At 43.8% G+C, this 24,927-nt stretch overlaps 1 protein-coding gene and 1 long non-coding RNA gene across 4 annotated transcripts in view; one reads left to right on the forward strand and one right to left on the reverse strand.

The window, feature by feature from the left end:
• smyd3 (SET and MYND domain containing 3) overlaps positions 1-24,927 on the reverse strand; it is a 1,006,799-nt gene that overhangs the window by 351,515 nt on the left and 630,357 nt on the right. The window lies entirely within an intron of this gene.
• On the forward strand, positions 397-22,524 carry LOC134350375 (uncharacterized). The gene is made up of 3 exons (XR_010018880.1): positions 397-507; positions 11,321-11,597; positions 20,927-22,524. It is a non-coding gene; the product is annotated as an uncharacterized LOC134350375 (long non-coding RNA).

The raw sequence follows: 24,927 nt of genomic DNA on the forward strand, positions 1-24,927 counted from the left end.
AAAGTTAGGTTGCTCCCAAAACAGATTGACACTCTGAGTTAAAATATTTACTTCCAGCAATAAAACCATTTTCAGCCAGATGAATCACATTTTTATCAACTTTCCCAGTCTTGAACATATCAAAGACTATATTTTAAGGGGAAATTATTTTGAAATTGACAAGAGGCCAGAACCACACTGGTTTCTGCCAGCAGCTCCCCCAGTTCCCTGGCATTTTCAATTTAACAAGCCGCAGACTGATCATCTGAGAATTGCTGAGCTCCAAGATAACTACTGAACACGATTCTCACACTCGTACTGCAGCTGCAGATAGAGCAAGGCAGCCAATGAAATGCCACACACTATCTGTGGCGGCAAGCCCAAGATTAACTGCTGCTGGACCGTAAGCAACCCAGCAAAGAGATGTTTTTCTTCCCAAGAGCTGGTGAAATTCTAGATCACCGTTTGTCCTGTGTTGTGGGGCAGACAGCCTCGGCTGCAATGAACGGAGTCTGACATCACTAACAGGTATGTCCCTGGTCTCAACTCCACTGACCTCCCACCTGAATAGATTTCAGACAGGGTAATGTCTATCTAACTTCTGGGATCTCCATGACAAACCTGAACTACATCTATGCTAAAATGCACACAACGGGACATTGCCCAGTGACCAAATTCAGCACCAGGCTTTAAGAACCTCAAAGGGCCACTGTACTTGCAGGAATTTAGAAGAATGTTTCGGGGGGGGGGGGTGATCTCATAGAAACCTATCGTATATTAAAAGGGATGTAGAGAGAATGGGAGAGTCAAGGAACAGAGAGCGCAGCTTCAGAATACAACGATGTGCCTTTAGAACAGAGAAGAGGAGAGATATCTTTAGCTTGGGGCAGTGCCATATGCCTTCTTCCCCACCTTCTTCCCCATCCTATCTACATGCGATACCATTTTCGGGAAAATACAGACCCGAATGCTAAGGCCCTTCTGTTCATCAACATTCATGTGCATTCTGACATTTAGATGCCACCACAAGGAAGGCACGACAGGGCCTCTACTCTCATAGCAATTTCTACGGCTACACAGTGGAGAATACCAATGTCTCGGAACAGAAAGGTCGACAAGAGGTGGTGGATACAGCCCAGTCCAACATGGGCAAAACCCGCCCCAGCATTGAGCACGTTTACAAAGAGCACTGCCACAGGGAAGCAGTATCCATCATCAAGGGCCCCCAGCATCCAGGTCACGCTCTAATCTCACTACTACCATCAGGCAAGAGGAGCAGGAGCCTTTGGTCCCACGCCATCATGTTCTGGAACAGTTATTACCCTTTAACCATCAGGCTCCCGAACCGTCATGGTTAACTTCACTCACCTCAACTCTGAATTCAATCCACAACCAATAGACTTGCGTTCAAGGACTCTACCAGTCATGTTCTCAATATTATATATTTACTGTTTTTATTGCTTGCATAATTAGTCTTCTTTTGCACATTAGTTGTTTGTCAGTATAGTTTTTCATAAATTCTTTATTTTCCTGTTCATGCCTGCAAGAAAATTCAAAGATTCAAAGTGCATTTATTATCAAGGAATGTATAAATTATACAACCTTGTGATTTGTTTGCTTACAGGCAGCCACAAAGCAAGACAGCTGAAAGAACTCAGTTAAAGAAAAAAATTTAAAAGACCAACACCATGCGCAAGAGAAAAGGGGGGGAGAAACACAAATCCTGCAGACAATTGAAGTGGATAGCAACATTCTGAACCAAATTGTCCTCAGACCTGAACCCTGGAGCAGGCCCAAAGCCTGAATGTCCAGCCCAGAACCGCTCTCAAGCTCTTCACATCAGATGAGCAAAATGGCTAATACAAGGGGCCATAATCTTAAGGTGATTGGAGGAAAGTGTAGGAGCCATATCAGAAGCATTTTATTATATACTGAGAGCAGTGGGTGTGTAGAAAGCCCTGCCAGGGGTGGTGGTAGAAGCAGATACATTAGGTACATTTAAGAGACTTTTAGATGGGCACATGGATGATTAAAAATGGAGGGTTCTGAGGGAGGGACGGTTAGACTGATCTTAGAGCAGGTTGTTCAGCACAGCATTGTGGGCCGAAGGGCCTGTATTACGCTACAGGTTTTCTATGTTCTATACTGTCGGCACAACATCATGAGCCAAAGGGTCTGCACTGTACTGTACTGTGCTGTAATGTTTTATGTTCTACTGTATGCGATAAGAACTTTAATGTGGTGCAAATTAAGTGCCAGGAAGTTCGTATGCAGTTGTCCATCTCAAGACGAGGCGCTGGAAACAAATCCTGAAGATCTGGAATTTAATCTCAAAATCGAGTGCTAAAATTCATTTCAAAACTTCATAGACCATTTAACTCTGCTTAATCTCTAGGTCAAAGGAAAGCCTTCTATTTATAAAGTCTGCTTCATGAAGGCTATCCCCTGAGGCTTCACAGCCAACAAGGATTTTTTTAAAGGGTTCATCATTATTGAAAATTCCATGATGTTAACACACCTGTCCTGGGACCAGCACATAAGGGTCACACAACAAAGGCAAGACAGCACCTCTATTTTCCTCAAAGTTTGCATACATTCAGCATGTCTCCAAAATCATTGACAAACTTCTATAGATGCACAGTGCAGAGTATCCTAACTGGTTGCATCATGGCCTGTTGTGGATACACCAATCTCCAGGAATGGAGAAGGTCACAGAAGTGGGTATAAACAGCCCAGTCCATCCAGCCAATGCCCTCTTCCGTCCATTTGTCAGGAGATACAGGAGCTGTAATTCCCAAACCACCAGGTTCAGGAACAGTTTTTACCCTTCAACTATCAGACTCCTGAACTGGCGCAGATAACTTCAATCACCATTGGTCTACAGACTCACTTTCAAGGACTCTCTACAACTCATGTTCTCAGTATAATTTTTTATTTGCACAGTTTCCCTTCTTTTTGCACGTTGTATTTGGTTTTTTGTAAAATTCAAATCCATTTCTTTTTTCTCCTGTGAATGCCTGCAAGGAAACGAATCTCGAGGTAGCATGTGCAACATATCCATACTTCAATAATAACTTTACTTTGAACTTTGATGCAGGATCACACCAGCAACATTTTTCATAGTCAAGCAGCCAGACAACCTCTTCTACTTGGTGTTGTTGGTTGGGAGGCAAATACTGACACTGGGGAGAACTCCCCTATAACAGGACCAGTTGTTGGGAGAGAGAAATCAAAACAGATGTGTTTTTAAAAACTCAGTTCCAAGTTTCTTTTTCTGGAGTTAGTGGAGACATTTAAAAACATGGCTTGAGGCCACTTTCACTCATCATCTACATAGCTAGTGTGTCACTTTAATTTGTCGCACATCAAACATTCCACAAGGCCGGAAAATTCTAATATCACACTGAAGCCAGCTTCGTTCCTGCCGAATCGAGGCTAGTCCAAACGGATCGTTTTGCAGGCCCTCGGTGGGAGACAGTGTGGGGAGGCCGCCTTCAGATCAACTTTGGAAGTCAAGGGGGATGAAAGGGCGAAGTTGAGACATGTGGTTGCAGAGGGAAGATTATGAAACATCTTCATTCTCATTGACAACAAATCACCAAAGGAAATGTGACCTTGATAGAAACAGGGGCGGACGGGAGTTACCAGAGGACGTGCGTGGAACAAAGAACAGGAAGAAAAATCCTCTTGTTCTCCTAGACATAAGAAAACAGTTAAACGAAATGACTTGGCTGCAGCTTGCAATCTGCTTTTAATATATTAATCCCCAGCTGTGAGGTTGTAGTTTAGCAGCAGAATGGATGAGGTCAATCCCTAGCTCTCTGCACTACCCTTACAAATACACCAGGAATTAAACCGTGCTTCGGCAAGGATAATATGGAAGTCATTTGGGGATTTTAAAATTCTTTCAACTCTCTTTGTCTGAACAAGACAGTATGCAGGCAGTGTTGACAGCAAGAGTGAGTGGCTGGTGACTGACCACTAACTCGTCTGCCTGTTGCACTTTGAACTTTCTTCTTACACGTGTTCAAAAGTAGAGCATCTGGAAAATAACCAATTCTCCCCTCCAATAATAAGTTAGTTTTTGAAACGATAAATGAAACAGTTGTCAGTACTCCGGTGTGATTCAAGACTCAAGATAAAAGGTTATTTATCATGTATACATCAAAAACATACAGTGAAATGTGTCTTTTGCAGTAATAACTTACACACCCGAGGGTATGCTGGGGGGGTAGCCTGCAAGTCCACACATCCCAGCACCAACATACAGTACTGTGCAAAAGTCTTAGACACGTATATACAGCTAGGATGCCTAAGACATTTGCACAGTACTGTAGTAATTTTATGTATTTCACTGTACTGCTGCAAAAAAAAACCCAAAAATTTCATGACATATGTGAGTGATGATAAACCTGCTTCTGATATGTGTCTCTATTTTGGACTGAGAATGGGAAGGGGGCAGGGAGAGGGGAATCATGGTTGGGAAAAGGGGAAGGGAGAGGGGAGGGAGCAGGAAGCACCAGAGAGACATTCTGTAATGATCAATAAACCAATTGTTTGGAATCAAATGTCATTGACTGGTGTCTCAGGGCTGGTCTATCTGTACCCAGGCCACCCCACCCCCACACACGCCCCTGGCACTCCGTCTCTGAACCACACCCCTCCCACGTTATTCCACCCTCGCCATTCCCAATATCCTTTGCTCCTGCCAGATTTACCAACTCACTCTCCACTTCACTTTGACAACCACAGTACTGTGTAAATGTCTTAGGTACTCTGGCTATATATAGGTACCCTGATATTTAGGTATCCTGAAATACAATGTTGGAAAGTGTATGGTTATGCACTTTGGCAGAAGAAATAAACAGGCAGACTATTATTTAAATGGGGAGAGAATTCAAAGTTCTGAGATGCAACGGGACTTGGGAGTCCTCGTACAGGATACCCTTAAGGTTAACTTCCAGGTTGAGTCGGTGGTGAAGAAGGCGAATGCAATGTTAGCATTCATTTCTAGAGGAATAGAGTATAGGAGCAGCGATGTGATGTTGAGGCTCTATAAGGCGCTGGTGAGACCTCACTTGGAGTACTGTGGGCAGTTTTGGGCTCCTTATTTAAGAAAGGATATGCTGACATTGGAGAGGGTTCAGAGAAGATTCACGAATGATTCCGGGAATGAGAGGGTTAACATATGTGGAACATTTGTCCGCTCTTGGACTGTATTCCTTGGAGTTTAGAAGAATGATGGGGGACCTCATAGAAACATTTCGAATGTTGAAAGGCTTGGACAGAGTGGATGTGGCAAAGTTGTTTCCCATGATGGGGGAGTCTAGTACGAGAGGGCATGCCTTAAGGATTGAAGGGCACCCATCCAGAACAGAGATACAAAGAAATTTTTTTAGCCAGAGGGTGGTGAATCTATGGAATTTGTTGCCACAGGTGACAGTGGAGGTCAAGTCATTGGGTGTATTTAAGGCAGAGATTGATAGGTATCTGAGTAGCCAGGGCATCAAAGGTTATGGTGAGAAGGTGGGAGAGTGGGACTAAATGGGAGAATGGATCAGCTCATGATAAAATGGCCGACCAGACTTGACGGGCCGAATGGCCGACTTCTGCTCCTTTGTCTTAAGGTCTTATATATGTACCGAAGACTTTTACATAGCACTGGAACACCCACAATGCTCAACAAAACAGCACAGAACACAGCAAACAACAAAGCGAATCCCTGTTCCTCTGTCCCTCCCATCCACGCATGTACACAGTCCTCTAACCCCAGAACAGCCCATTTCCTTCGGCCTCTAGCCTCCAACAGACCAACACTGGGGCCCACAGACACTTCCCCAGTGGACTTGCAGAGATTCTCAGACTCAGCGGCTCTGGACAACAGGCCTTGATTTAGGGACTTCTGAAACAATCCTCGGGCCTCAATCCTTGGCATCAACGCCAAGAATGGATGAACGTTTTCAAATGAGCTCATTCTGAGCATACGAATGGATGTTAAAGATGCCATAAAAGGAAAAAAAAACCTCATATGCGCATAACTTCTTTCGCAACCCCATCAGGACCTCCCAAAGTACTTCACAATGAATATTAGTGAACTATAATATCAAAATGATGATAACCAGTTCCTGCACAGCAAACTCCCATCAGCAGCAAGGTGACAAATAACCATTCTTTTAATGTTGATTTTTGGTTGAGTCAGCTCAAGTTTATTGTTATGTGCACAAGTATGGTGAGGTAGAGGTGATGTGAAAAACCCGCTTGCAGCAGAATCACAGAGACATAGATTCAGACAGCAGGGCACGCAAGTTGTTAACAGTATTGTGCAAAAGTCTTAGCTTAGGCACAAATACAGTGTGTATGTGTGTGTGTATATATATATATATATATATATATATATATATATACATATACACACACACCATAAGGTCTTAGGAGCAGAGTTAGGCCATTCAGCCCATTGAGTCTGCTCCACCATTTCATATTTCATCATGGCTGATATCCCAGATTCCATCCAGCCCCATACACCTGTCCTCTCCACATATTCCCTGATGCCCCGATCAATCAGGAAACTCTCAACTTCTGCTATGAATATATCAACGGACTTGGCCTCAACTGCAGTCTGTAGCACACCATTCCACAGATTCGCTACTCTCTAGCTGAAAAAATTCCTCCTTACCTCTGTTCTGAAAGGTCGCCCCTCAATTTTGAGGCTGTGTCCTCTGGATCTGGATACCCCCACCATAGAAAACATCCTCTCCACATTCACCGTATCTCGTCCTTTCAACATTCCGTAGGTTTCAATGAGATCCCCTCGCATTCTTCTAAATTCCAGTGAGAACAGGCCCAAAACTACCAAACACTCCTCATATGTTAACCCCTTCATTCCCAGAATCATCCTCGTGAACCTCCTCTGGACGCTCTCAAATGACAATACATTCTTTCTGAGATAAGGGGCCCAAAACTGTTGATCATACTCCGTGCGGCCTGAGTAGCGTCTGACAAAGCTTCAGTATCATCTCCTTGGTTTTATATTCTATTCCCCTTAAAATAAATGCCAACATTGGATTTGGTGAACGCAGCAGGCCAGGCAGCATTTCTAGGAAGAGGTACAGTTGATGTTTCGGGCCAAAGACCCTTCGTGAAGGGTCTCGGCCCGAAACGTCGACTGTACCTCTTCCTAGAGATGCTGCCTGGCCTGCTGCATTCACCAGCAACTTTGATGTGTGTTGCTTGAATTTCCAGTATTTGCAGAATTCCTCGTGTTTACCAACATTGGATTTATCTTCTTTACCACAGACTTAACCTGTGAATTAACCTTCTGGGAGTCTTGTAGTGCTGTTGCACCTCTGATGTATACATTTTCTCCCCATTTAGATAATAGTCTGTACTATTAAACCTTTTACCAAAATGCATTATCATACATTTCCCAACACTATTCCATCTGCTACTTTTTTGCCTATTCTTCCAAATTCTCTAAGTCCAGCTGCAATCGCATTGCTTCCTCAACACTACCTACCCCTCCACCTACCTTTGTATCACCTGCAAACTTTTCTACAAAGCCATCAATTCAACTGTCTAAATCATTGACAAACAATGTGAAAAGTACCGGTCCCAATATTGACCACAAGGCACCAGCAGCCAACCAGAGAGAGATGATGGGAAGCAAGAGAGATGATAGGGAGAGAGAGAGATGGTAGGGAGAGAGAGATGATGGGGAGAGAGACAATGGGGAGAGAGATGATAGGGAGAGAAAGATGATAGGGAGAGAGAGAGATGATAGGGAGAGAGAGAGATGATAGGGAGAGAGAGAGATGATAGGGAGAGAGAGAGAGATGATAGGGAGAGAGAGATGATAGGGAGAGAGAGAGAGATGATAGGGAGAGAGAGAGAGATGACAGGGAGAGAGAGAAAGATGATAGGGAGAGAGAGAGATGATAGGGAGAGAGAGAGAGATGATAGGGAGAGAGAGAGAGAGATGATAGGGAGAGAGAGAGATGATTGGGAGAGAGGGACAGATGATAGGGAGTCGGCCCTTTGAACCATGCTTCCCAGCAATCCCTCGATTTGATCCTAGCCTAATAGGGTCAGTTTACAATGGCCATCTCTATTGTGGATGAGGTTGGGAAGGGGGCAGGGAGAAGGGAATCACAGTTGGGGAAAGGGGAGTGAACAGGAAGCACCAGAAAGATATTCTGTAATTATCAATAAACCAATTTTTTTGGCATCACTTGACCTTGCCTGGTGTCTCAGGGCTGGGTGTGTCTGCACCAGTGCAACCCCACACCCCTGGTTCTCTGCTGTCTGTCCCACACCCCTCCTATGACACTCCACCCTCATCCTTTGGTCCCATCAGATTCACAAACTCGTTCTCCACTCTGCATCGATGAATGCGGTATAAATTATTCATCGGTTACGCATGACAGTGAAGGAAAAGGACTATGGAAAACTAGACAGTGGAGCAAACAGAAAACATAACAGAAGTGGTCCATCGTGTTTTGTTGCTGAGGTTCGGTTAGAGTGAGGTGTGCACTCTAAAGTTGGTTCAAGCACCTGATAGTTATAGGGAGGTAGCTGTTCTTGAACAGGTGCTGTGGGACTTCGGGTTTTATATGTACTGTTTGATGGTACTGAGAAACGAGTGCACGACCTAGCTGGTGGGGAATCATTGTGGATAGCCCATCAGTGGCATTACAAAGATGACACAACTTTCTTTGAAGTTTGCGTAGGTTCAGCATGTCATCTAAACCTTTGACAAACTTCTACAGATGCACAGTGGAGAGTATCCTGATCGGCTGCACCGTGGCCTGGTACAGAAATATCAATGCTCAGGAATGGGAAGTGGTTGATACAGCCCCATCCATCACAGGCAAAGCCGTCCCCACCATTGAGCACAGCTACAAGAAAGTAGCATCCGTCATCAAGGACCCCCACCTTCCAGGCCATGTTGTCTTCTCACGAGTACCATCAGGCAGGAGGCGCCTGAACCAGTGTGAATAACTTCACTCACGTCAAATCTTAGCCAATTCCATAACCCACAGACTCACTTTCAATGACTTAATAATTCACGTTCTTGGTAGTATTTATTATGTTTTTATTGGCACAATTTGTAATATTTTGCATGTTGGTTGTTTGTCAGTCTTTGTTTGTGTATAGCCTTCTGAAGTTCTATTGTATTTCCGTATTTCTTCTAAATGCCTGCAAGAAAATGAATCTCAGGGTTGTATAAGGTGACATATACGTAGTTTGAAAATAAATTCAGTTTGACTTTGATAAATACCACCGTCTTGAACCAGCATCTCATATAGATACTTTTACTAGAGAATGCCAAGGATAATTTCCCTCTATTCAATACTGGAATCGCATCTACCGTAGAGAGCGGATAAGGTCTAAATTTAAAGCCTCAGCTAATTGCAGGAGCCTCCCAGCATTGCACTGTGATAACTGTGACTACCGTGAATGGCTCAGTAGCATACTTGGGTTCAATTCCCGCTGCTGCCTGATCCATACCGACACCGGCAGGGCAGTGTAGCGCTTTACTGCGCCTGCGATCCGGATTCAGTCTGTAAGGAGCTTGAACACTCTCCCCATGACTGCGTGGGTTACCTCCGGGTGCTCTGGTTTCCCCCCACAGTCCCAAGGTGGTGTTATAGTTAGCGAGCTGTGGGCATGCTACGTTGGTGCTGGAAGTGCAGGAACACTTGCAGGCTGCCCTGCACAATCCTCACTGATTTGATTTGACGTAAACGATGCAATTCACTGTATGTTTCAATGTGCATGCTGCAAATAAATCTAACTTAATCTAATCTAATCTTATCTAATCCATCGGTAATACTTTACTTTGCATTCTGTTATTGTTTTCCCTTGTAGTACCTGGATGCACTGTATGGATGGCATGGAAAACAAAGTTTTTCCCCGTATGTCTGTACATCTCTATGAGCAATTTACCATTTTAAAAGGGAGACAAACAAAAGCTGAGCTAGACACGGGAGGAGAGCTGGAACAGGCAGGTGCACTCAAATTTTGCAGTGAGGCCAAGGAAAACTAATACACTTTGTAAAAGGCACAGAGGATACACCTCATAAAGTTATCTCCTATTAAATATTGACTCAGTCCAGTGAATGCCTCCTCTGTGCTCTGCCCGTTTAAAGCAGGTGATATGGGCAACGCTCAGAAACAAATCTTCCTCTCCCTGGATTAGTTGGGTTTAAAATGGCACTGGAGAACCTCAGCGATTTCTGGATGGTGGCTAACGAAACCAGGATAGCAACTAAATACTTTGTTAAACAAAACAGTCTGGCAAACGATCATCACAAGTAATCGTCTGTAACTTCCCTTTTGACTTAGCGGCAATTTAACGTGGCAGAACCGAGGAAGAGCAAGGCGGCGGGCCGGTCGTCGAGGGTGTGGAAGAGTGTGAGAGGTTGGGCACAGGCCGAGTCGAAGCCGTGGGGTCCTGGCCCCAGAGGGTAACACCATGTCCGGATGGAGAATTACAGGCCGAATCGAAGCAGCAAAGTCCAGCGTCTCCAAGTGGCAGAGCCCGTTATTCAGACGGAGAGTTAAGCGCCAGGCCAGATTGAAAAGGTCAAGGTGTCGTGACCTGAGGCTGATTAAGAAAGCTGCTCCAAGATGTTAATTCGGCTCTGCTCTGAACTATGGGTCTTGGACGCTCTTGCAAACTTCAGTTCAGAATGCTTAAGGGCATGATGTGTTATTTTATTCTCTGCGCAGTGGGTATTGGACAGTCTTTCATATATATGGGGCTTGCTTTTGGGTTTCTTGCTTTCGTGGCTGCCTGTTAGGAGACGAATCTCAATGTTGTATAACATATACTTTGATAATAAATGTACTTTGAACTTTGATTAGCAATGGCTGACACCAGCTCTGGGAATTCCAGATGAGGTGGGCAGGCTGAAGGTCACCAGCTTCCTACGGCAGGAGGGTTCATACACCTGTGGTAAATAACAGCCCTTCAATGGAAGGCATCCCACAGACTTCCATGAAGAGCTTTGATACGCTAATCTTCAATAAGAAATCACCGCTTGACAGCAAGCCGTTCTTTGAGACAAGTGGGTTTTGGGATGGTTCATGAGACTACTTCCAATCAGCATCAGGTAGATGAAAGAAGTGGAATTCAGCCCTATTTATGAGAGAAAGAAGGACTTAACCCTTTCAGGATGGCCCAAAGCATGTTACGGTCATGGAGTAGTTTTGAAGTCTTTCCTGAGGATCATCACTGTGTCGTGGTGGAGAGGCTCATGAGTACCTGAGGTCCTGAGGAACTCAGAAGCCTAGAAGGCCAAGGGCAGAGAGCAGATAAAGTTGAAATTTAATGTCTCAGCTCATTGCAGGGCCCTTCCAACGTGCGCTGGAGGTTTCGATGCTCAGGTCCCGAGGAAGCCACAAATGAACAATTTGTGACAGATGCAGAAGCCAGCTGGAGTTTCACCATCTGCCACTTATCCGGTCACCCATGGCGATAAGGTCAAAGGGGAGGTTCCAGACAAACAGCGATCCAGCCGAGACCTCAGTGGTAGAGCTGGTAGAAGGTGACGACACATCACAACAGCAGTGAAGGCGACGGAAGACTGCAGCAGTGAAGGATCCCCAGTGAGAAGGTATCATTTTAAAGTGATTGGGGAAAGTATGATGGGGGGATAATGTCAGGGGTGGTGGGTGCCGGGAATGTGCTGCCGCGGGGGGTGATGGTAAAGGCAGATATATTAGGAACATTCAAGAGACTCCAGCACGTGAATGAAAGGAAAATGGAGAGCAATCTGAGAGGGAAGCATTAGATGGATCCTGGCGTAGGTTAACATGTCTGTACAACATTGTGGGCTGAAGGGCCCGTACTGTACTGTTCTATGCTCTAGGTCCAAACACGGTAGTGAATTAGTGCACAGTAAGATCCCTCATACAGATGACAGTAAACAGAAAATAGCCCAAACAATGTGGTAATGCTGCATTTGTGTTTTACTGTCTGTACAGAAAATGCAAACACATTTATGATAGGAAGCCCAATGTATTATGTTTATACGATAATTACCAGAGCAGAATTGTAATATCCATGATAAAAAACCACACACAGAACTCTGCAGACAAGCAGTTTTGACAAACCTTTTCCTCCGCCCCCATAATACATTGATTGTTGTATGCCCTGCAGGAACCTGAGTCACCCAAATAGATTTTGCTCAGTCTAACTATTATATACATCATAGTCTCTGTCAGAAAAAACAAATCAAATTTCATGACATATGTGAGCGATGATAAACCTGATTCTGATACAGGTCTCTATTGTGGACTGAGAGTGAGAAAGGGGAATCATGGTTGGGAGAGGGAAGGGGGCAGGAAATACCAGAGAGACAATCTGTAATGATTATTAAACCAATTGTGTGGAATCAAATGACCTTATCTGGTGTCACAGGGCTGGGTGTGTTTGCACCCACGCCCGCCTCATCCCTGGCAGCGCTTCTCTACCACCTTTCCACAGCCCTCCCGCGACGCCTCACCAGTGCCATTCCCAACATCCTTTGCTCCCGCCAAATTTACAAACTCGCCCTCTGCTCCACATTAACAAGTACAGCACGAAAGTTGTGCAAAAGTCCTAAGGAGCTTAGTTGTGTATTGTATGCGTATGCGCCTAAGACTTTTGCACAGCACCGTAGACAAATGGCTAGATTACCTAGAAGAAGAACTAGTACAACTGAGTAATGCAGATGGGTAGCTGACAGATATGGTAGGCAAAAGCACCTGCCTCCCTATTGTAGGACCCTTCAATTCTATGTGAAAGGCAGGTAAATATTCCAGTGAAGAGGCCCTATGGCTCATTATATCATTGAATAGCTTGTGGCAGGGAATCTACTGAACAATGACAGATTTTGACTGAGGAAAAACAAAGCCTTTGTCAAGTGGGTTAAGAACCAAAGATCACTGATTTTACATTTTTGTCTAAAATTCTAAAGGGGAGTGCAATATCATTTTTAGACACAGTTGCTGAGAGATCTGGAACAAAGTAGGGTGTGGAGTTTTGAATGTGAATTGGACGGGTCTGATTAGCTGAGGACATTGCACGGTTAAGGATGAAAAGCTATGGGACCAGCATATCCACTCTTACTGTTAGATGTGTCGAACATCTCCCTATTATGTTGCAAGTTCCAATGATCCTCACCCTCTGGACAGCCTCAGTTCACTAAACAAGCTCATCATTTCACAACACACCCTGATGTACCACTTTCACTGCTCTGCTGCCTCTCAGATGGAGCACGATCAGCCTGCTTATAAGCTTCGAGGTTCAAGGTAATTTATTATCCAAGTATACAGGTCTATGCAGTATACAACCCTGAGATTTGTCTTCTCCAGACAGCCATGAAACAATGTAAAACCGTGGTGGCCGTTCAAAGGAAAACATCAACCTCACCCCTCATCTCACAAAAAAACCAAATTGCTCAAACGGCAACAGGAACATCAGCCCCCACTCCCCTTACACTAAAATGAACAAATCACACAAAAGGCAACAACAACTCAATCCATCCCCCACGCAATCAAACAGCAAATTGTACCAATGGCAACAAGAAAGAAAGAGCGAAAACATAGAATATGAAAACATAAAACTGAAAGAGTTCAGTTTGAACGACAGTCCAACCCATAAAACACAGAATTTCGGTAACAGTGCTCATTGGCGGTTTTAACAAGGAACCCATTTTCAGGAATTAAGGAACAGAAGTTGCTCTTGGAATGAGACTTACTTTAATTAAAATGCACCGATTTTTCATGGCCTTGTATTGTTCTATAGGTAGATATTACGGAGGGTCATTAAAATTGTTCTCGAGTATTTATGTCTTACACAGCTACTCATTACAAACTCATTTACATAGTGACACAAGAGATTGCAGAGAGAGCAAAAACAAATCAAGCTGCTGGAGGAATTCGGCAAGTCCGGCATCATTTGTTGAGGGAAATGGGAAATTGATATTTTGGGTCGAGTCGATATGAAGGGTCTTGATTTGGATCATGGACTATCTATTTTCCTCCTTAGATGCTGCCTGACCCACTGAGTTCAAATAGTAGCTTATTTTTAGATCATTATATGGAAGCCAAATCAAAATTATATTCCTCAGCTAAAGCAATCATAAAGCAAGGCGTAGGGTCACAACTCTAATCCTCCAGTGAAAACAGTTCTGACACAGTCCTGTTGCTCATCATCATCATTATTATCCATGTTGTATGACGTGGGTGATCATGGTCTTCCATCCGCCTTTAATCTGAGAAGTTCTAATAAGCTCTTTAAAACTTTTGCCTGTCCACCCCTTGATGTAACATGAATGTCACACGCTGTCAACCACGACGTTTTCTTCCATTAATTTTTTTCCCGTCCTTGCAAGATGTTCGAGCTTCTCTTTCCTCGGTACATGTCCCAGAAATTCCAGCTGACGTTTCCTGATTGATGATATCAGCTCTCTTCTTATTCCGGCTTTTCACAACACTTCCTCATTTGTTACCCTGTCCTTCCATGATATTCCATCAATCTTCTCAGAAACCACATTTCTGCTGCTTCAAGTCTTCCCTCATTTTGTTTTGATATCGTCCAACATTCGCTTCCATATGTCAGTGTCGAACCGCAACACTCTGAATTTTGTAGCCATAGAAATTGTGTTATTCTTTAATATCTTGCTCAAACACCTGAACGTGCATTTAGAATCGCAATCCTTGTACTTTCAACATCAGCCCTACCGTCAGACGTTACTGTGCTCCTTAAGTAATTGAACTTCTCTGTTTGTTTAATTGTTTCATTGCCTGCTTTCAGTTCACATTTCTGTATTACTTTCTTCTTTATGACAACCAGACATTTGGTCTTCGAGACAACAAATTTTACAACATATGCCAGTGATATTAAACCTGGTTCTGAGCGTGCCTGGTATACAGGTAATTTCATGGTGGAAGTGATAACAAAAAGGAGAAAAGCGAAGAAGGAAAAATGGATGCCGGATGAAATTCTGGATCTAATAAAAGAAAGACAGAAAATCACGCCAAAGAACAACAACAAATATAAAACTTTGAACAAAGAAATCAGGCAAAAATGTAGGGAAGCGAAAGAACGATAGATAAATGGAGACTGCGAAGGGGAAGAGAAACTGAAAAATTCTGATGAAATGCAGAAGAGGTTAAGGATGCTCACGGTGCTAACTGGTGTACATCTTGTGGATGTTTCAATGCAAAAGATAGATCGAAACTCATGGAAATAGCAGGTACACTGGCTCGATGGTCTGAACACATTTGAAGGTATGAGAGGAAAGAAGTCAATAATTATGAAGAACATGGATGGCCCACTGATCATGAAATCAGAACTCCACTGTTTAAGGGCCTGGTAGAAAATGATAGCTGCAGCAAAGGCCACCAATATATTACAATGTGTGACGTGCAGCCAATAACCATGTTTTTAGGCACACCTGTTAAATGCAAGTATCTAATCAGCCATCAACTCAATGCATAAATGTTTGCCGACATGGTCAGGAGGTTCAGTTGCTATTCAGGCCAAACGTCAAAGTGGGAAAGAAATGTGATCGAAGTGACTTTGACCATGGAATGATTGTCGGTGCCAGACAGCGTGGTTTGAGTATCTCAGAAACTGCTGAGTTCCTGGGATTTTCACAGACCACTGTCTCCAGGGCTAACATAGAAACATAGAAAATAGGTGCAGGAGTAGGCCTTTCGGCCCTTCGAGCCTGCACCACCATCCATTACGATCATGGCTGATCATCCAACTCAGAACCCTATATCTGCCTTCTCTCCATACCCCCTGATCCCTTTAGCCACGAGGGCCTTATCTAACTCCCTCTTAAATATAGCCAATGAACTGGCCTCAACTGTTTCCTGTGGCAGAGAATTCCACAGATTCACCACTCTCTGTGTGAAGAAGTTTTTCCTCATCTCAGTCCTAAAAGGCTTCCCCTTTATCCTCAAACTGTGACCCCTCGTTCTGGACTTCCCCAACATCGGGAACAATCTTCCTGCATCTATCCTGTCCAATCCCTTTAGAATTTTATACATTTCAATCAGATCCCCCCCTCAATCTTCTAAATCCCAGAGAGTATAAGCCTAGTCGATCCAGTCTTTCATCATATGAAAGTCCTGCCATCCCAGGAATCAATCTGGTGAACCTTCTTTGTACTCCCTCTATGGCAAGGATGTCTTTCCTCAGATTAGGGGACCAAAACTGCACACAATACTCCAGGTGTGGTCTCACCAAGGCAGAGAATGATGCAAAAAACAAACAAAAAGAAAATCCAGGAAGCAGCAGTTTTGTGGGCAGAAGTGTCTTGTTAATGAGAGAGCTCAGAAGAAAATGGCCAGATTGTCTCAAGCTGACAGGAAGGTGGTAGTAACTCATATAACAGTGACATGCAGAAGCACGCAGATGCAGTGGCATCTCTGAATGTATAACACGTTAAACCTTAAAGTGGATGGGCTACAGCAGCAGAAGATCACACTGGGTTCCAGTCCTGTACCTAATAAAGTGGCCACTGAGTGTATGTCCATCATTTCCGAAGAGCATTGGTTGCTATTTGTTGCATTTCATTGCTTAATACTTTGCAGCTCACTGCAATTCTGCACGGCCAATTATCACATAAATGGAACCTTCAATATAGTACAAATCATTTCTATTGCTGCTTTTCAAGGTCAATCAGTGAAAGAAGATATCCATGATGAAAATAACCACTGTCATCACTGAATCAGGAAAATGAAAACCTCTGGCCTTCAAAAATGTTTAAAGAGCAAGACCACAAACTTGGCACAGGGTTCATGGTCCAATGGGCAGTGGTGATTCCAGCCATCTTACAGGCTTCTGTGTCATGGGAGGTCTACAGCAGATACCTCCAAGTACTGCACCCACAACTGTAACCCAATCCAGTGGCTGAGAATCCAAACAGGTGTCTGACTGCTCACCCAGGCCAATGTACACAGCACTGAGGTGCTAATTGCACCTAAAGGTGGCTACAGTGTTCACACCCAGTCAGGCACCCACTTCCTAGATCTGTCACAAAGAGACATTACCAGGTGGATAGAGTCAGAGGGTCATACAGTGATACAGCATGGAAATCGACCCTTCTGATCCAACTGGTCAATGGGTCCAGGGATTCAGAATCAGAATCTGATTCAATATCACTGGCATATGTCATGAAACTTGTTGCTTTGTGGCAGTAGTACATTGTAATGCATAATAAAAACTATAAATTACAATAAGAAATAGATATATAAAAAAATTAAATAAGTAGTGCAAAAAGAGAGGGAAAAAGTGGCGAGATAGTGTTCATGGGCTTATTGTCCATTCAGAGACCTGATGGTAGTGAGGAAGGAGCTGTTCCTGAAACATTGAGAGTGTATTGTCAGGCTCCTGTACTTCCTCCTTTACGGTAGCCATGAGAAGAGGGCTTGTCCTGGATGATAGAGGTCATTAGTGATGGATTTTGCCTTTTGAAGGTGTCCTGGATGTTGGTGAGGCTAGTGCCAGTGATGGAGCTAGCTGAGCTTACAACTTCCTGCAGCTTTTTCCAATCTCGTCCTTTGACCCCCCCGCCCCCCCCCGCATTGCAGACAGTGATGCAGCCAGTTAGAATGCTTTCCCAGTATATCTGCAGAAATTTGCAAGTGTCTTTGATGACATACCAATTCTCCTGAAACTCCTGATGAAATATAGTCCCTACCGTGTCTTTTTTGTAATTGCATCAATGTTTGGCTCAGGACAGATCCTCAGAAATATTTACACCAGGGAACTTGAAACTGCTCACTCTTTCCACTGCTGATTCCTCGATGAGGACTGGTGTGTGTCTTCCCTCGAACTCCCCTTCCTGAAGTCCACACTCAATTCCTTGGACATTAAGATCCAAGTTCTTAGGAGTGAACATCAGTGTCCGGCTCCAACCACATTGTGGCCACAGCCAAGAAAGCTCACCGATGAAAGCTCTACTTTTGCTGGAAGCTGAAAAGATTTGCCATGTCAACTTTGACCCTCACCAATTTTTTAACAATTCATTGCCACAGGCAACTGAGGAGCACAAGTTATTGGCTATGTTTATAGTGGAGGTTGATAGGTTCTCGAGCATTAAGGGCATCAAACTTTGCAGGGAGAAGGCAGGAGAATGGGGTTGAGAAGTTTAATAGAACCTCCATAATGGAATGACAGAGCAGACTCGATGGGCTGAATGGCCTAATCATGCTCCTATGTCTTAAAACTGCAGGGAGTTGTGGGCATAGCTAAACATATCACAAAAATCAGCTTCTCTTCCATTCACTCTCGTCACACTTGTTGTTAGCTTGGTAAAGTAGCCAGCATAATCAAAATCCCCACCCACACCAGACCATCTTTCCTCTCCCCTCTCCCACTACGGCAGAAGATACAGCCTGAATGCACAGATCACCAGTCTCAAGGACTGCCTCTGTCCCACTGTTACAAGACTATTGATCAGTCCTCTAGTAAGATAATATGAAATTTTGACCCCACAATCTACCTTGTTATGACCTTGCACCTGATGGACTACCTGCAGTGCACTTTCATAGTGACATTTCATTCTGTACCCTGTTATTGTTTTACCTTGTATTCCCTCAATGCACTGCTGTAATGAATTATCTGTTTGAACGGTATGCGAGACACATTTTTCACTGTACCTCGGTATACTGCATGTGACAATAACAAATCAATTTACTAGCGTTGGTTTCTTTACCTTTGGTACCCCCGGTTAATAAAAATCTATCAATCTCAGTCTTAGTACATTTATGAAGATGAAGGAGACTGCAGATGCTGGAACCTGGAACAAAAACAGAATGCTAGAAGAACTCAGTGGGTTAGGCAGCAACTGCGGTCATCTTGAGCTTCTGGTCAGACAACACCGTTCCCCCTCCCCATTGACATGTTTGGTCTTGGCCTTCAACGTTGCTATGGAGAGACCGAACACAAATTGGAAAAATGACATCTCATATTCTGCTTGGATAGCTCACAACCTAATGGAATGAAGATTGAACTTTCCATTCTAGACTCCAGTGCGTACAATCCCAGAACCATCAAACACTCCTCACATGTTAACCCTTTCGTTCCCTGGTTCATTCTCGTGAACTGCCTCTGGAACTTCTTCAATACCAGCACACCCTTTCTTAGATAAGGAGCCCTAAAGTGCTCACAATACTCCAAGTGAGGTCTGAGCAATGCCTTACAAAGCATCAGCATTGCATCTGTGCTTTTATATTCTAATCCTCTCGATATGAAAACTGACATTAAATTTGCCTTCCTTATCCCTGACACGGAGAGCGGCGGGTGGCACAGTGACATCAGCGCTGGACTCCGGAGCGAAGGTTCCCAAGTTCGAATCTAGTCGGGCCGCTCCCGGGCACGCTTTCCATCCGTGCCGGGTTGAGTGTTGAGCTTGTAACCCGGCCTCGTGAAAAACAAAACTGCGCTGTGAGAAGGGCGTGGGGGACCACTCACAGAATCTTTCCTCCAAGACAACCACTTGAAAAAGTGGTCGCCGAGGCTCTGGCAGAGTATGGCACACACAAAAAAAATCCCTGACACGACCAGCAAGTTTGCCTTCAGAGAATCCTAGACAAGGACTCCCAATTTTCTTTGCGCCTCTGATCTCTGAATTTACTTCTCACTTAGAAAATAGTCTATGCCATTATTCCTTCTACCAAAATGAATGACCATACATTTCCCTATTCTATATTCCATCTGCCAATTCTTTGCCCATTCTCCTAACCTAAGTCCTTCAGCTTCCTCCACACTACCTGCTCCTCCACTGATCTTCACATCTACTGCAAACTTGTCCACAACTTACAGCTGTGTAATTTCAGCTTACATCTTTTGCCTTCAGGGTTGCTACGAGACTTGCTCAGTAGTTTTATAGTGGGAGAGATACGGACATCAGCCTCGGGCATCCCAGCTCCAAATTAAAGGCATATGATTAGTTTTTAAGAGAAAATGTTTTGCTATATTCCCTTATTCTGGAATCTCAGCAGAAGAAAATGGAGATGGTGACAATCTATTAAATGCTTGAAATGCCTAAATGAGAGTTACACCCTTGATTAGAGTTAGAGCACAGCAGCCTTGCATGTTCTGGTGACTGCAAACTCATCTTTGTAACTAGGAGCTGAAGCCTGAACATTTAATGCACACAGGAGATTCTGAAGATGCTGGAAATCTAGAGTAGAACCCTTTCTTTGTGTAACTGCATTTTACAGATACCTTATATGCTCTTACTATCTAATGTGCTATATATGGCTTGCGCTGTGGAAGACTGTTGATACTGTGTTTTGCATCTTGGCCCCAGAGTAACGCTGTTTTGTTTGGCTGTATTCATGGTAATCATGTGTGTTTGAATGACAATTAAACTTAAGCTTGAACTTGAAAATGCTGGAAGAACTTAGCAAGTCCATCAGCATCTATGGCAGGGAATAAATAGTTAACTGGGGGGCAAAAGCCAGAGTAAGAAGGTGGAAGAGGGCAAGGAGTACAAGATGGTGAAGCCAGCTAAGGGGGGGGGGGGAAGAGGTAAGTGGGTGTAGGAGGGGAGATAAAATGGGAAGCTGGGGTGGTTATGTAGAGCAGTTAAAGGGCCAAAGGAGAAGAAATCTGATAGGAGAAGATAGTGGACCATGGGAGAAAGGGAAGGAGGAGGGGCACCTGAGGGAGTTGAGGAGAAAAGAAAGAGTGAAAGGGGAATTGAAAAAAGAGAGAAGGGGAAGGGAGCACGAATTACTGGATGTTAGTGAAATCAATGGACATGCCATCAGGCTGGAGGCTACCCAGATGGAATATGAGGTGGTTTCATTGTGGCAGTAATACTTTACTGAACCTAGAACCAGCTGAAAACCTGCTACTAGATTCAGGAACATCAGCTTATAATCTATAAGCAGAGTGTTGGAAAAAAAAATCACTGTGTCATTGCTTATTCATCAGGGAGGACCACCAGGACCACCAGGACCAAGGTCTCATCACTTCAAAAGTTGGACACAAGAGTTTGTGGAAACAGTAGCCACCCTGGAGTTTTCCAGAGATAGATCAAAGTACGTAAAATTTAAATGAAAAATGTCCAGTTCAGAATCAAAGTCAGAATCAAGATTCTGATTCTGAAGTACATGAAACTTAAAGGAAAATGTCCAGTTATGTTAGCTTTCTTTGATTTGTGTTCAAGCAAGTTCTCATTCCTCAGAAGATTTCTGTTTAATTGTCAAGTATGAAGATTGTTATTGACCTGCTTCTTCCTAAACCATAAACAGAGGCCAATTACATGTAGCATCTACTGCTGATAACTGATTGTCATCCAACTCACTGGAGGATTGAAAATGTTACTGGGATTATCCGGAACTGCACCTTCCAGTTTCTGAACGGACGTCTTTGCCCAGCTTCCTAACTCACTCCCAGACTTCTTCACATAGAGGACATGCACGCCCTCCTGGTTGTTACATTTACTGTAGCCTTCTCTTTGGAAAATGGACTGTGTTATAGATAAAGTGTCTTGGAAAGACTTGATCATACTAGTTAGGCTGTGAGTCATAGCCCAGAAGAAATCTCCTTAATCCCTTGTCTATGCCTCACTTTTAGTGATGGAGCCTCGTTAATCCAAAACTGTAAGATACACAGACAATATTGATGTCAACAGACAAGCTCCTTATCCCACTTTAGTGATATACCACAGGCTGGCAACTGACATTATAAATGCAAAAGACGTGGAAACATAATTAAGTCATTTCTAGAAACGTCAACGGTCAAATCTGAACCTTTGCCAGACCAAACTCGTTTTAAAAAAGGAGGCATCTTAGTGTACTGAGCAAAACCTCTATCTGAAAGTTCAAAAACTTAGAAGGGTTTGAGGCTAGATTTCCCCTGCTACACAAACTCATAAGTGTCCTCAACCTTGACAAATATTTAAGTTCAAAAGTCTCTTGGGCATTAGTAGTGTCTCAGCACGTCTTCTCTGAGTCACAAAGTTATGGATTTGATTCAGAGAGTAATACTGCATGGAAGCAGATCCTTTGGCCTAGCTCTTCCATGCTGACCAAGATGCCTATGCAAGATTGTCCCATTTGCCCACATGTGGCCCATATCTATCCCTCTGTCCATGACCATTCCCATCTATGTACCTGTCCAAGTGTCTCTTAAACGTTGTTACGGCTGTCGTGACTGTGCATGACGCTGGTGATATACAAGTCTTTATTCAGCACATGGGCAGGCATCATACTGGAGGCCCTGTTAGAAGAGGCTCCTTGATCCAATATTACATGACATTTTATATGTTAAAGGTCAAAGGTAATGGCAGGACCATTCTATAGTTACAATGTATCCACAATACTTCTTTCTATTACATATAGTTTTCAAGCACCTCCATCTTCACACCAGCGCTCCGGACACCCAAAATGAACATTAATCCCCACTGATTCTGGGCTGCATTCATGCATATGCAGACATATCAGGTCAAATGGAGTGTTTCTTTGTTTACAATCCACCCCAGTCTGCAGCTCCAAGAACACTATTCTTCCAGGCTACATTTTAAACTCAATCTACAATCCACGTTTAGGTGTGAAGGTTGTTGCTGTTGAAATTACAATTTGCTGTATACCATAACTCCAGGATGCCCCCTAACAATTGTACCCGTTTCAATCACTTCCTCTGGCAACTCGTTCCATATAAGCACCACCCTCTGATTGAAGAAGTTGCTCCTTGAGTCCCCTTTTAAATCTTTCCCTCTCACCTTAAATCAATGGACTATAAATTTCCTATACCTGGGAAAAAGAGTATGTGTATTCACCCTGTTCCAACCCCTCATGATTTTATAGACCTTCCACCAAATCTCCTATGCTCCAAGGAATAAAGTCCTAGCCTGCCCAACCTCTCCCTATAGCTCAGGTCCTCGAGTCCTGGTAACATTCTCGTAAATCTTTTTGTGCTCTTTCCAGCTCCTGTAATGATGTAACTTCACACAACACTCCACATGTAGCCTCAGCAACATCTGGTACAAGTGCACCATAATATCACAAGTCATAAACTCTGATCCCTGACTGATTTGGAAGGGGGTGAGCAGTTTCAAGTTCCTGGGTGTCAACATCTCTGAAGATCTACCCTGAGCCCAACATATTGATGCAATTGCAAAGAGGAACGACGGCGGCTATATTTCATTTGGATCTTGAAGCGATTTGGTATGTCACCAAGTCATGTAGCAGATCTCTACAGATGTGCTGTGGACAGCATTCTAACTCACCATCTAGTATGGAGAGGCCACTGCAAAACCTCGGAAAAAAGCTGCAGCAAGTTGCAAGCTCATCCAGCTCCATAATGGGCACTATCCTCTCCAGTATCAAGGACGACTTCAAAAGGCAATGCCTTGAATGAGCAGCATCCATTATTGAGTACGCACATCACCCAGGACATGCCCTCTTCTCATTGCTACCATCAAGGAGGAGATACAGGAGCCTGAAGATACACACTCAATGTTTTAGGAACAGCTGGTTCCCCTCTGCCATCAGATTTCTGAATGGATATTAACCCCATGTACATTATCTCACTATTTTCCCTCTTTTTTTGCACTACTTATTTCATTTAATTTTTAAGTACAGTAGATTCTGGTCAATTGGACCATTGGTTAATCAAGGCAGCTACTTATTTGGGACAACTCTTAAAGAACAAAAACTAATTGAGAAAATAGCTAAGATTCCCTTTGTTTATTTGGGAACCAATGCGGCTTAATTGGACAGGAGACCATTGCCAAACAATGTCCAGCTAGCATCAGTCGCGTGCACTTGTGTGGCCTCTAGACATGACACTATGCTTAGAGTGAACAGTTTATAAATAGTGTCAATACCATGTGCTTGAGTTCAAAAAACAACTACTTTTGCCATTGATAGTTGGCGAGAAATAAGCATTAAGATAATTCAGAACTGTTTTGTTCATTGTGGTTTCAAGCATTCAGGCTTGGAGATGCCAGCAACAGCCGAAGTGAAAATGAAAGGATTTCACAACTTCAGAAAGTTAGGAGCTACACCAAATTTGAAATTACACTATGTATTGGTTCCTTGACCTTCCTTACGGTTGTTATAGCCGGGGTCGGTAGTGGGGATAAGCTGCCACTGCCTATTCAATGTTCCCAATGGTGTGCCCTTCAAACAGCCTCTGACAACCAAGTCCAGCTCCTGGTCTTTACGTGTGGCTTAGCTACTAAGCCCGGTGGAACCAATACTACTGACAGGAGAAGGGGAAAAGGCGGGTTAGTGGCGCCTTAAAACCAGTTGCTTTAGGCAGATGGGGCTTGTCAGCCATAATAGGCAGCTCATCTAGAAAAAAGAAAACTCTGATCTCAAACCTCCGCTGCCTTGCAGATATACTCACTCATGGGGAAGGCTTCGGAAGTAAACCGAGGGAAAAACCCAGACCTGGAGTCCCTAAGGCAGTTTTACGTTGAGTTCAACGCAGACTGGCAACTTTAGCGATGCTGTAGGTGATAAATTATATTGGTCTCTGCTGTTCCTTTGGGTTCATCAGATGCATGAAGTGGGGAGCTTGCTACATGGGCAACAGCTTGCTCTCCATATTGTAGTGCCCTGGCTTGTGTATCTAGACATCTAGGATGCAACATCTATGGTCGACCCTGATCGAAGGAGGCCTCATTCAATCATTCTCAAATTATGTATTGCACTGTACTGTTGCCACAAAACAACAAATTGTATGACATATGCAAGTAATATTAAAACTGATTCTGATTCTAAAGACCAGTGTGCCAAACGCCTTCTTTGGCACCCTGTCTTGAGCACAAAGGTCTAGGCTGCCATCCCAATGGATTCCTGAGGAAGTGCTGGTGTACTGCTGGCATTGTCTTTTGGACTAGCTATTACATGAGGTGACGGGTTGGAGATACATCTCTACTAAAGGAGGTGCAAGGCACTCCTTCCCTCCGCTAGCTTGCAAGG

The sequence above is a fragment of the Mobula hypostoma genome, chromosome 8 (genome assembly GCF_963921235.1).
Source record: "Mobula hypostoma chromosome 8, sMobHyp1.1, whole genome shotgun sequence".
NCBI lineage: Eukaryota > Metazoa > Chordata > Chondrichthyes > Myliobatiformes > Myliobatidae > Mobula > Mobula hypostoma.